This window comes from Hylaeus anthracinus, unplaced genomic scaffold (genome assembly GCF_026225885.1).
Source record: "Hylaeus anthracinus isolate JK02 unplaced genomic scaffold, UHH_iyHylAnth1.0_haploid 12001, whole genome shotgun sequence".
Lineage (NCBI taxonomy): Eukaryota > Metazoa > Arthropoda > Insecta > Hymenoptera > Colletidae > Hylaeus > Hylaeus anthracinus.
Window position 1 is genome coordinate 15,332,733 of NW_026534348.1, and position 13,583 is coordinate 15,346,315.

Genomic DNA, 13,583 nt, shown 5'->3' on the forward strand with positions numbered 1-13,583 from the left:
TATTTACATATCTTTATTTTATAGTTTTTGAATTTAATGAAGCCCTCCTCTAGACTCTCTAATGCAGACAGAATTTGAGTCTCTAAATGCCCTAAGTTTCAAATTTGATACCAGACTCTTAAATCAAATTGTACACTTGTAATTGGTTTGTTTTTAATATTTGGCATGACAAACATTAAAAAAATAAACGCCAGCTGTCATAATTGTTTAAATAATAAATACAGGGATATTTTTTTAAATTTAATTTGGAAAATCATTCTTCTAATGGTTAAAGTAGAAAATTAAATCTCATGTTATGTTCACCATCGCATCATCCTTCCTGTGCTCATCAACTTTCTCTCTTTAACTGTAACGCTCCATGCGACGTTTTCGAAAAAATTCTATAATTTTTGTTGATTTTTCAAGCAATCTATTCGAAGTTTGACCGTAGCTCGTGTCTTTCTGTCCAACAGGCAGTGTCCATCGAAAACCGCGTGCACGCGCGAGCGCCTCCGCAACGCGAGACCCGTTTTCAGAGTAAGCTCATAAATATGCAGTTTGTTTTTCCGCGGCGTGTTGGTACGAGGCGCGGCTTTTTCTCGCGTACCCCCACGATTTCTTGTCTATCGCGCGTTACTCTCTTCGACGCGCTGCACACGAGTGGCGATTGAAAATTCATACCGTTCGCATCTTCAGAAACGAGGATGTTTACCTTGAACGAGCGTACCGATGGCGCGCGAAACGTTTCGCGTCGGGAGGGAAGAATAATATTTGATCGTGTTGTCTGCTTTTAATTTTCATATTTTTCTTGGGGGAAGGGTGAAACTCGTCGCATGCGTCAAGAGGTATTCCACGACGGTCGTAGACATTCCAACGAGTCACTTGTAACACGAAGGTGACGCGTCACTTCCGGTTGCGTGAATGAGACGTTTCAAGGATTCTTTGGAGATCGATTGGACTCGAGGATGTTAATTGGCATCCTGTGATTCGTTGTACAGTGTACAAAGGATCTTCACTCTAATTCATGAAAGTACTTAAAGAACGTTCTACATTGTCACTAACGCAGCTTGTTTTATCTCCTCCAATTCTATGAAGAAAAATGAAGTTTCCATCAGACATCATGGGCAAAATGACTCAACGCAGTCCACATTCTGCTCTTACTGGTCGTACCACATTCCCCCTTAACCCAAGTCTGACCTTTCTCTCTGCGATACCTCTACGCAATTAAATACTACTCTTCTCCTTCTTATTAACTAAGCGCGACCATAGCCATCTGCCTACCGACTCTCAATGCGACAAGCAACCTTTACACGAATAAAATTGTACTTAGTCCCCCTTCACAGAGAAAACTCCCTTCCACAGTTTTGTTTGCTTCGATAGCTGGGAGAATGAATGAAAAGGCGCGTAACGCCGTCTGAAACACAGACGACACTCGCTACCGTCGCCATTTTTCCTGTTATACGCGCGACGTGAAATTGCAGCGCTGACATCCCCCCGGTGCTTTCGATCCGTGAACACCAACTACAGACGGGAAAGCCCGTGAATAAAACTGTGCGTTCTTGGACAATGAAGACGGCGCGTAAAACGAGTCTGGGATGCGAACATTTAAAGGTCGTTTCGCGACGCAAAATGAAGCATTGGAAAGCGAACGAGCGTCGCGTGGGTGTTACCGCGAGGTTTTCGAGCACACACGCCTGTGGTAAACCCGTTTCAGGAAGAAACCCCGCGCGTGATGTAATGACGCCGTAACCTGCCGATGATTTACTATGAAACCAAACCGTAAATACGATGCGAAGGTAATTCGACTGTTTTGCGCAGGGGCTGTCAAATATTCGACGCAAATTGACCCTTATACGATACGACTCTGGGACTCCCGTTCTGTCCCTCTTCGTAGCGAACGGTTTAGAATCCTTTGGATCGGTCTCTTTTCAAATTAGATATTTTCCGCATGATTTGATAATGTAGAACACTTGATGATAAGACAGGTCGCTCTTTTGGTATCTCTGTCGATAAGTCCTTCGATCGATCAACTTTATCGATAGAATTGCACTACGTTACCGACTCGATACCGACTGCGTCATATTGTCACTTCCACAGTCCTTATGAAACCCTATAAAAAAGGCTCCTACTCTATTTTCTCTTCCATGTTTAAATTAGAACCCTCAAACTCCCCTCTTATCGCCATCGACTAACCGTTTCCAACATCTTTAAATAAGTTTCCGCGACAATGTTCTCCCGTACGGTCAACTACTGGAACAATTACCCTGAGAAAAAAATTTAACGAGGAACGTGTTACCGGAGGAACGGGATTCTTTTTTTCTTCGCCGGGTGTAAGTTTCAGCGCAAAAATTTAAAAAGGAAATTCTTTTTAAGTCTCCGGCGCGGTTGGATTCCATTGTATGCATATTATTTCCCGCAATGTTCGTTAGAATTTTTCCGCGTAGAAGCAGCGCTCGGTAACGAGTGGAATTTGAGTCAAAGGAACAAAAAGCCCCACACACATCCCACCGCGTATCGTGTGACAATAGATATTCGGTGTGGCTGGTAGACAGCGTGGGTAGACTACACGTTGCAAATCGTCAGTTGGACTGTTAACGTGTGTCACTTGGTGCGCCGCCGTGGCACGGCTCGTAAATATATATCTCCTTGTGTTTCACGGTACGTATTTTGTTGTATAATGGCTTTTACGAAGTGGACTCTGGTTTCTTAATACAATGCGACGCACTGCCTTTTCATGCCCCGTTGATACCGTACTCCAAGGAACTCTGATTGTGGTGTAACTCTTGTTCTTTGATTCCTTGGACATGTTATGGTGCAGGAAGTACATGTTTCTTCAGGAATTGTGTCATTGTGCTTATTATTACGTCTGAACCTCGCGCGTTTTGTATTTAAACGTTTCAATAGTTTCGAGGGAAGGGCGAGGCACGCTTCTCGCTGCAATGGAGCTACCACTGTCTCAAGCTCTCTTCCTTACGTTATTTTTTAATATCTGTAACCGAGGGTCTTTTGTTTTACTTTTCTTTTTCATCTATAAAATATTGAACATTGAAAAATTGAGTGCTTTATCATCATTAAATTATCTCATGCGAACAGTCGTAAATGACGAATTGTATTTAGTTATTTTATATAATTTGAAATGAAAAATTACTATTTCATCATGCAAATGTCTGAACTGAAAGCGTTAAATGAATATAAATACAATTACGATAATTAACCTAATTACCGTTGCGCGCATCGCAGCGTCGTTGAAATCTTTCACTTTGAATAACGTCCATTTCATATTAAAATAAGTCACACGAGAGGGAGAGAATAACTCGACCGTGCGATACTTTAACAACTTTTTAATCAGTCAACGATTAACAGCATCGATAATTCGAACGGGAACATCATTTCCTGAAACTGTGCGCGTATCTGCTAATTAGCTGGAGCAATCGAGGTTCCATTATGTTAACACGATTACACAGAACGAAGCGTAATTCCTGGTACCATCGAGAAGGAGTTGATTGCTCGCGCAAAGGTAATTCGAAACTGCGGAATTGTTCAATTTTTTTACGCGGGATTTCGTTTTCGATGAAATTGAAATTTCCTTCGCTAATAAGAATCGAGGTGAACGAAACGAACGGCGAAGATGTGTCAATTTGAAGGGAGTTGACAAAGTATTTTGTCGGTTAGACTCGATAATGTAGATCATGTGTTGGATAAAACAAACTGCTCTACTGGCAATGTAGATCACTTTGGTTGATAAAGAAGGTCGTTCTACTGGCAATGTAGAACACCCTGTTGATAAATCCTACGATCCATTCTTACCAATCGAGCACACTATACTACCGAAGAAGAATCCTACCTAACTCCATCCCTTCGCCCAAGGCATAGACCTCCGACATCTCATCTTGGAATAGCATTACTCTTCACACACAATAGAAGAAAATGCAGCAAAAGGCTCGTTACAGCAACAACAAGTGCAACGGCGCATACATAAAGGTTGATGCAACGAAGGTGCAGGAGTTGACCAGCAAGCGCGAGACAATCGAAATCGGCTGGCATCGAACCTTATCTACTTAATCTAACCGCGATATACAGCACGCCTATAAATACCGCGATTCATAGCCGGGGGTCAGACGTCTTGCATTCATCTCGTGATCGGTTACAAGCGGCGCGCATTCGTACGCACGCCTACGACTAAAATCGTTATTCATCGACGTAATTCGCGTGAACTCGCGCTTCGAAACGGCTGCGTGTCGTGTAAGGCGGCTCGTTATGATGGGATAAAAACCAGTGATGTTTCTCAAATTAAAAGCTGATCAACCCTTTGCACTCGATGCATTTTTTACTGGTATCTACCAGCAACTCGAGATGCTTTCTTAGCATTCATGAATGCTAAGCTTAGATTGACTTCGAAGATGGGATCTCTAATTTGAGATTTGAAAATCAGGTCACCTCATCGACAATCATTTTCTCGACACTTCGAGTTCTAATGAAATTAAACAAACATTATTGCTGGTTGATTCATTGCGTCAAACGTAGCGGTGATTAAGAGTCACCTTCTGAGCGCAAAGGGTTATAACATTTCAGGACACTCTTGAGATAAATCACTTATAGCTTAGGATTATATAAATTTAGGTGGTTAAAATTCGAATTCACTTTTAAGGTGCTCGATCTTAACGCTACAGATAATCAGTCGCCTGCACGATGAATTCAACTCGACTTCTAGCCCATCATTCAAGGGGGTTGGAAATCCATTCGCGGGCCGTTTATCGATATCGATGGGAGTTGGCGTATTAATCGCCCCGGCCGCGGCGTTCCATCGGGTCGTATCTTTCCGAGCGGAGAGACAAATGCCTCACGCCGAGGAACATAGCCGCGGAGGTATCTCTGAACGAGTATCGTTAAAAGATCGGGATAATTGGTGGGGAAGAAACCGCGCAGCTTACGGGAAAATAATAACCGTCGCCACTTTGTACCCCATTAGGTCTCTCGTTAACGATCGCCTGTCGTGGGATAATTATTTATGCCGGGAGTCGTAATCGCGGCTAACTGAAAAAAAGTATTTGTTGGTCGGGGCGAAACGGGAGGTGAGTTACAGGCCCGCTGATATTTGCGCTGTTGGTATATTGCCACGTTTGCCCCGGTGATATTTATGTGTATCGCGCCATGCATCATACTGCTTCGGCTCCGTATTGTATTTATGGCGCCTGCAGGAAAAATGGGACGATTAACAGTTCCGAAACGGCACGCGCAGCTGCTACAAAAACCGCCCCGGCTCGGAATTCATTTAACAATATCCTGATTAACGTTCGCGATAATTCCGTACTATCTTCTCTCTGCGAATTAAAAGGCCATGGCAGGGCGCGTCAATGTAAACCCTGCACCCTGTCTGTTATCGCTTCGAGTTGCGATATTTTCTTTTTTGCGCTTCAGGTTTAATCCCTCGAGTATCGACTAATTAACAGACTTATCGTATTTACCTACAGAGTGCCCTCCATTATCACCATTGCTGCAATATATTTGATCTTTGAAAACAAAATTACTCGAACGGTTAATTTCAATGTACCCTGCGGAGCGCGTCAGATTCCGCCGAATCAAACAGTGAACACAACACGGGGCACGTTCGTAGACATCGTCCTGGGCGATCGTCTATTCCATTCGCCTCCGAACTGTCCCCTGAAAATCAAAGGGGAACTATGGGTATTAAGGGCGACGCGGCCGGCATTCGGATGGATATAATATCCGCACGTGGGTAGGCCGACTTACATATTAATGTAATACATAATCACGCGGAGATTGGAGAGGCAGTACCCAGGCCCCCAAGATGAATGAGCCTTACAGAGCTCAAAAGGCATGCGGTTGATCCACTGTGTCGTAATCCTGACCCCGTGAGGCAGTGCCGGCCGCCACGTTCGGCCGCGCGGCCGTGTCTTACCTTGCATATATCCGTTTAATCTGTTCGGCATACATCGACAGCGTATGCACGCGCTCGCCTACACGTTATATAGTAAATAATACCGGCGATCGGAGAAAACTCCGATTGTAGTTAGCCGCTATCAGATCTTGGCTAAGTGAACAAGGAGTGTCTGGGAAAACGCACTTACCGTGCGCATGTGTGCCGTGTCTCCCGATCGCCGACGACGTTCGGCCGCCATGTGAAAGTCGGCGATTTTTCCTTTTCTCTTTTTCACTGCGCGGTTCAACGACACTTTTTCCCACAAGGAACCGGACTTTATTCGACTGTTCCAAAGGGGTCACCTCGCGAACCTGTATCGTCATCGGTGAATCCTCGTCTTCCCCAAAGAGATAGAGGAAATTCCAACGTTGAAAATTCCACGAGAAGAGTTTTCCAATCGTTCCTACTTTATTGTCATCTTGACTCCATTTAATGACGCGTCGCGAAGACAGAGACTTCCGTTTATGGCTCGTGATTTACGCTCCGGGGTCGTTTGGATGGGAATCGCTGGAAGCAGGTTCATTTTGGCGGCAGTTTCTATTTTGTGGTTGGAAGAGCTGGCAAGTGTCGTGTGTTTTAAAGTGTAATGGAAGGCATGGATGGAAGTATGGGTGTAATTCTTTGGGTACGGGACAAAGTAGCAATTTATTGGCAGTTATGCTAAGCACGGTGAGTCTCTTCTCTTCGAGAGACTCTCTTAACGAGCTTTTGTCCTTTAGAGTCGACGATCTTAAAATATTAAATAGCTATTCAATTTTACAATGTATTAATTTTGTTAGAAATACACGGTGTGTGCAGCACCTATTTCTCACGGAGGTCCTCCTTTTACGCCTCGTCTTGAGGTCAGTCTGGGATCCTATATGGAAGCGGTCTACATATTAGGCAACACGCGGCCTGGGGTATAAATTACGATTGGCCAACGCACGTTGATACAAGCGTGTCTTTTACGGCAAACCGGCGAGAAAGTACTTACGTGACGCAAGGCGTGCACCGGGGCTTCGCATCGTCGTAGATAAAGTAATCTCCATTGTCTGAAGCGACAATGAATAATTCGTAGGTAGGCGATAACGACTGCCGAGGCAGTCTTCTGCTGTTGCTGGGCTGCGAGTTTGAGATTTCACGGGGAAAGTCCACGCGTTCCAGCGACGCCTATTGCTATCTCCACGCATCGTCGAGGAACGAATCGACAGTTTACGCTTGAAAAGGAATATCCGTTAGGTAACACGCGAAAACGTGATTACGACACACGCCTGCGCGCGTTCGAGCGTCGGGGTCTCTCGCTGCGGGCGTCGTTTTGCGCCCTGCGTCGGGAAAAAATTACGCTTTATTGCAATTGAAAGAGGCACGGAACGATACTCCCTCGCGAAATGAGCTTCGACACGCTGTGAAATTAAAAAGAGATTATCACGCGACGGCGCAACGATCGTACGGTGCTCGATGATTCACGAGCCGTGGTCGCTATCGTTTTTTGGCGTGTGAATTCATTTCGTTGGTCAGCTGGGCTCTCAGGAAACACGGGATGTCAAGGGATAATTCGGAATGCAGGTGTATCTTTACTGAAATATAATTGTGTGCTTCTGTTTCTTTGTCAAAATCGCTTGTAAATGAATGAATTATTCCAGCCTGATGTCAAATCAATATTTTTTGCAATATTCTAAAACTCGTACCTTTTCCATTGTTTTCAGGTGAAGAAAGATTTTCTCCTCGCGTCGAGAGGTGGTTCTTTTAATATTTAATTTGTTTCAATCCGAGCACGTGTTCTCCGTGTATCGCACGCATGATTGGACCGTTCTAATAAAAAGTTCCTCTCCACAGTCGTCCAGTTTGACTGACACGAATTCCATCGACACCTAATCGATTCCCCTAACAACAAGATCGCGATAAAAATTTGATTGATGTCTTCATGACAGTTGCGTATTGCAATGCACCTGATGATTTGTAATTTTCGTAGAATATATTTATTATGTAGCGTAATATTATTCATCTACACAAATTACTGTGCAACAGTACCTACAAATAATATTCCAAGTACAATGATTATTTAAATGGAGCTTGACTAAATGGTAGCTACATCTACATGAATTGCCCCATATGTTGCGATATATTTGTCGTCGATCCGTGATCCAACTAGTGAAATCGCGAGCGTATCGCGTTATCCACCTAGGCATCGGCAGCGTTCGTTTGAGCGCTCGTGACTTAATTCTCTATTTAGAAATCATTAACCCATTTCACCGAGGGGGAACGATCGTAACCCACACAGGGGTCTTAAGTTTAACGATATCGCCCTTGTTCAGAATGCTCCGATCGACGGGGATAGATTATCGACGTATCGACGAGATAGAACCCGCTAGGGCAGGAGCGTGAAAGCGTTACCCCGCTTGAAAGTGGCCCTGTTCGCGACGTATAAAATTGTTAATGCTCGTCAGTACCCGCGTCATGTTTCTGCATAGGGAAATAAAAGTCTCGTTTATATTCGTTTGCGCGTGTTTGCAGAGCTATGGAAAATTTAGAGGAAAAATATTTTCTATAATAAATGCTTTATTGTTCATATAAAATAACATTTTTAACGAGTAGCGGCGTTCTGATAAATAAAATATTTTTATCTTGTTAAGTTGCAGAGTGAAATCAAATATTTTAACCTTGTATTTCAAACATACAGATGAAAAACTTTTTGACAGTAAAAATAAGGTGGGGAAAAATACAACGTTGCGCGGGAAACTATAATATTTGGAAAAAGTTAACATTACAGGCTCGCTGGATAAAAATGGAAAAAGCGAAATACTTCAAAATAAAGCTTCGCTATTTTTGGTACTCACTAAATGAAATACTTTGTTTTTTTAAACCTCTACAGGTAAATTATTTTATTTCCTCGGTCGTGCGAACGATTTTAAATAAAACAGCGTATCCGCTATTTCCTGTTTACTATTCGAAATAATATTTCACCCAGGCCCTCTGTTTCGACAATAAACCGAAAGAATGTAATACGGACGGGGAATAATCGCACATAGACGAAACTTTTAGTGCGTTGTAAAAGATTTTAAGGATCCCGGTGAAAGCATTCCTCGGCGAAGTGTACAATAAAATATAGCGGTAAGGATGCGAAGAGTGCAAGATAGTGTTTTCATTGCATCGTAAATTAGCCATCCGGCCGAAAGAATAAGTGGAAACGGATTGAAAAGAACGGCGCGAACCGCGCGTCTGATTAATGCTGGCAGATATCACTGTGTCTTCGAACGGTTCGCGTCGCGCGTTTAGTTCAATCCTAATTTGCAATTTTGTCGGGCAAGAACGCGCTGACACCGTCGTCATTCACTTTTATAGACGATTATTTATATTCGTCGCTAATTTTCGGTCACCTACAGCGATAAGCTCCGGTAGCAAAAGGTGTTCACGCGTATCTCCTATCGGAAAGGCGCGGAGACAGTTTTATTATCAGCAGAACGATAAAATTTACAGCAGGTCGGTTATTACTATCCTCGTGACCGGTTAGGTTACAAAATGCACGCGATCTACGAAGGGTTCAAGGCTTATCTGGATAATATACACTTTCGCGGAGTGGGCACTTCGAAAACTGTAGGAATCGGACGAATCGGGGAAAATTAGAGGCGAATTTCACTTTACTGCGCCCGGGCGAGCGTGAATTGTTGCGATAAATCGCGGTGTTTCGAGGAACTGCGCAGATAAAATCTCCTCGATCCGATATGAAACTCCAAATTTCCCATTCGAGCCTGGATTTCTGTCCTAGTCGGTGTAGTGATGCGTACGAGACGAGACGAGATTTCTACGACCTCGATCTTGATCTCGAAAAATCTCGAAACATGCATATCGATCTCGAATTTTCGACAATTTAGGATATATGATCTCGATCTCTACGAGATCTTGACGAGGTTTTGACAAGATTTTGACAAGATTGGCAATATAGTTCAAAATATGTCAATATCTGTTGTGTTACTAGGAACGATATACAAGTTTTCCAGTTCTCACAGTATACGGGTTTAAGGATTACATTTCGCACAGAATGTAGAAACATTACAAATACGTTACAAATATATTACAGCACAATCATATTCACGAACATTGTTTAAACACTATGTATTGTTAATAATTAATTTACCTATTGTCAGAAATTAATATTTAGTTGGATTCTATTTATGTTTTTTATTTAATATTTTTATTAGGATTATCTATCTTAGCTTTGAGGAGTTGTTTTTAATCTCTGAACTTCACAGTTATAATTGTGAAACTCCCAGAATGGCAGGGTAGACGCAAAGTAACTTTCGATTGAATTTTCCCATATCATCCCTAGACACCATAACAAGTCCCATATTCTACCATATTCTACCAAGAACCATACCTTAAAAGCCTAAACTCGTCACAGACCACATCCAGAAACCTTTCGACCTCTACACGCTTCCTCCCAGTCCTCAAACTACCCTTTCCCCTCGAATCGTAGACACCTGCATCCATACGTGTTGCATCCCCCAAATCAACAGTTGCCATCGGGCATCCCCGGGATCAGCCATCGATAACACCCCCGACAATCGAAATTCGGGACACCGTGAATCCTGCTAAAAACATTTTCGAATCCCCTCCTCACTCTTGACCCTGGTATCGCGGATCAACGAACACCTGGACGAGCAGTTTCACGAACGTTCACCAACACTTCCGTCGACGATAGTCACATTTCCAGCCACTCCGGCGTTCCGCGTCGGCGAATACATCCCCTGGCGTGGCCGGCGAGCACAAAAAAAAAAAATTGAATTGTCACCGACTCGTACCCGGCGCCCCGGCTAAAAACCTGGAGTCTCGGTGCTGTTGGGCTAACGAACTATTCGCGTCAGAGAAATTACCCGTTTATCCCGTCTGGCTGTCAGTTCTGGGTCAGCGGCACGGTGCATTAGACTTTCCCGGCCGACATTAATAACCCATAAATAGCGGTCGTGTACACGTGGACCCTGCCAAGACCACCGTGGTACGACGCGCACCGACGTCACACAATCGCGATCGTGCACGTGTTACGCCGAAGAATTCATTTCACCGTGCTGTTACGGGATAAGGAATGGGATCCCGACCTGCCCCACCGTTTCACGCCTAACACAGCGCAAGACGGACACGCCGTTGTGATAATAAACATCGACGTGCATTGCTTTCACGGTAGTCACGAGACCACTCCCAAAGTCGTTTGTCGGGATCGTTCCGTGGGGCGTATCGAGCATCGATACGTCGCGACACCGCGTGCTCGATATCAGGTGGGAAATTAGACTGTCCTTGATTGTTCGAAACAGGTAATAATCGAGGGATTTCAGACACGCGTGGCACGATATACATGTTTAAAGTTTATTTACATACGTATTTACTATAGTGAAACATTTATTTGGAAATATGAAACCTATCAGTTAATTTAAACAAATTATTTTAATAGACATAGAACTTATGGGACGACTTAATAGTTTTCTTGGAGGACTTGAGTTTGAATCATCTAACATGGTAATGATATACTTTTAGTACTAGTAGTACATTCTCTATGCACTGTTTCATTTGCCATATTTAGTCAAGACATTTCTTGAGAGTGCAATTTCTTATCCATGAATGACCTCAAATTCCCACTCCATCAACCCCCAAAGATGAATGTCATTGCCTTCGAAAACACATTGTTTATCGTTTCGTTACCACCGTACGATTTGAAATTCACGCTGAAAATAACTTTAACGTCCGTGTATCTTGATTCGCAAGTCAGGGGGCTTTTCCATTTCCATTCCTCGGCAAAAGAATGACGCCGGTTCATTTGGCTCCCCCCCCCCCCCGACCCCCGCACTCGATACAAACTTCAGCAACGCTGCGAAACTTTCCATGTTAATCTCTTACTCGCACCCCAAAGGGCCTGTTTCCCAGCATGGAATAACATGAAACTTTTCGTTTCTCGCCCCTCCCCCTTGGACCGGCGTTTCCACCCTTCCTTCGGTGACGTCGCTCAGGACTTTTACTTTTAAATCATTCAGCCCGATGCCCGTTACATTATTCAACCGCTAAGTCCTCGCGATGTGGATTTCTGGAAGGATCCAACCTCGCCTCTCTTTTCGTATTTGCGTCACCGGCCGCGGCGGGTGTTTTCGATGCCGTGGCTTCGAAAGTAGGCGTCTGAAACGGCCGCGAATATTCGGTCAATAATTCTCCCTAGGGGAGCACTCCGCCTTGGACCCTCTTCGATTTTAACCTACTTTTAGTTATTTATTTATTTTCGCGACGGAGAGGAACCCTTTACACGAAAGGTAGTGAAATGGCGAGGGCACTTTGAGTACTTCAATCATTCATGGAATTTTAATTTATTATCTGTATGGTATTCTTATATTGAAAATTAATATTTTTCTGATTTAGATGCTGTAGGAATTATGCACTTAATTTATTTAGATTATTCGAGCATGATATTCGATAGATTTTCATTCATACTATAAATTGAAGAAAATAAAAATGGGAGGCTGACGAGTACAGTGCCTTCCTCGCTTGAACGCCGATTTCACCCAATTTCAGCCTCGCGAAACTCTCTGCTCGATGCTCCGCACAATTGGATACCTTCTTCCACCCCCGCTCAGATCGTTGTGTTGCCCTATTCGATTGTCTGTCTTGCGTGGTACCGCTTGCAAAACTGCGTGCGAACCGAACGCGCTGGTCGGCGTTTAATTATCGCTTCGCGTTTGACGAGACCACGACTAATGGCCGTCAGAGTTCAGGAGAATTTTACTCGAGTCGCGGAATGCAACGTAGGATAATGAACGGTGCGAATCGCAAGTGCCCCAAGGCGACGAGCGCCGGCGAATAGAGACGAGAGGATTCAGACGCTGAAAGTACATGCTCGATGGTGTTGCAATACAAATTATTTTCGAGCTACTCGCGGGGGAAGATTTATGGGGTCAGCTGAAAGGATAATAAAGTATATCTGCCTCGATCTTAACCACCTACGTACTTTCTATTACTGTCTTACGAGGCTCGATTATTGTTTTAGCAATTTCAACGCAACTGTTTTTATTCAGAGTGTAGTTACCTAGAAGATGTCAATATTATTTCTCTCGATTTGATGGGCGTCAGTCTTTTTTGTTGCAAATACAATTAAATAGCGTAAATCTAAGATTTGTGAAAATTGTGCTTGAGAGAAATATGTATACATAGAAAGATGAAGTAATTTACAATCTAATGTATTTCTAAACGTACATCGTATCTATCGATTGATTTATCGGATATATTAAAAGCAAACAAATATAAAGGCTTATTTATTCTCAGAAAAAGATAATAAATTACTGGAATAAAATTGCGCGCAATCGAATAGTCAGCCAATTACGAAATGAGTAACGTCTGACATTTGCAGGATCATTCCACTTACGTAAATTCTACAAACGCCGCAGCCATCTTCGAATCCAGAATCTTTCCGGTTTTCGCCATGCAAACAGCGCGTTGCGTAAACAAAATACGCGATGGTGGATCGCTATTCCCGGCATACCTTTGCTCGAAGAAAAAGTCGTTTTACAGTGGCAAACAAAGATACAAATAAAGTAAAACAGAAGCAAGTAATTTATGATTTAAATCGTGGTAAGTGGACGAATATTTTGTAATTACGATTTATATTTAACTAATTATATAGGGATTCTGCTTATCTGAACCGAGGGAAGAA